This window comes from Phalaenopsis equestris, unplaced genomic scaffold (genome assembly GCF_001263595.1).
Source record: "Phalaenopsis equestris unplaced genomic scaffold, ASM126359v1 Scaffold000873, whole genome shotgun sequence".
In the NCBI taxonomy this organism is placed as follows: Eukaryota; Viridiplantae; Streptophyta; class Magnoliopsida; order Asparagales; family Orchidaceae; genus Phalaenopsis; species Phalaenopsis equestris.
Genome location: NW_018165313.1, coordinates 575,118 through 575,882, shown reverse-complemented (window position 1 = coordinate 575,882; position 765 = coordinate 575,118). Strand labels below are relative to the sequence as shown.

The 765-nt window shown below is 48.5% G+C and overlaps 1 protein-coding gene across 2 annotated transcripts in view; it reads right to left on the bottom strand.

The window, feature by feature from the left end:
- The window catches only part of LOC110031982 (calcium-transporting ATPase 3, endoplasmic reticulum-type), a 109,165-nt gene that overhangs the window by 38,398 nt on the left and 70,002 nt on the right, over positions 1–765 (bottom strand). The gene's annotated exons all lie outside the window — the stretch shown is intronic.

Sequence of the window (765 nt, the reverse complement as noted above, 5' to 3'; positions counted from 1 at the left end):
AACCGCTCTCTCGCAATCAGCATGTCGTTCTCTGGTTTTGGATTCTTCTTTGTGTGATTCTGGGCTCCTTCCTCTGATATCGGAGTTATCCCAAAAAATAACATAATTTAAAATATTATTGCGGAAACTTAAAAGGAATTAAAACAAGGGTTCTTAAAACGGAAATAAAGAACACAAAGCACACCCGAGACCGAGGGCGAGGATGGAGGTGGTCAATTCTACAAGATGACTGTAAGGAGGTGGTCTGGTGGTCTGCGGCAATGGGTTGGCTGGCTGGTGGGATTTTGGGAGCAAGTAGCAGGAGCAGTAGAAGGTGCTGGAAGGGCCTGGGCAGTAGGTGAGGTGCCGGAATGACAGGGCAGCCGGAAGGGCCTGGGCAGCCGGAATGACGGCGGCAGCAGGAAGGGTGCCAGAAGGCCAGGTGACAGCAGGGAAGGTACATGGGTGGCTGGCGACAATAGGGAAGGTGCAGCGATGGCTGGCGGCAGCAAGGAAGGTGCTAGAAATAACCACCACCTTGGAACAAAATACAACTAGAGCACCACATTTCCTCGAGTATAACCCTAACAAGGGAAGAGACGCCTGGCACCAGGAGTTCTGAAATAAGAAAGAGCAAAACTCCATTCTAAGCAAACAAACAGTATATATATAATAGATAACAGTAGAAAAAATAAGAAGGGGATATAAAGAAATGGAATAGAATGGGAAGAGAATTCCCCCTATGGAAGTGAATAGAATAGGAGGTTGAGGGGGGGGGGGTGGGGG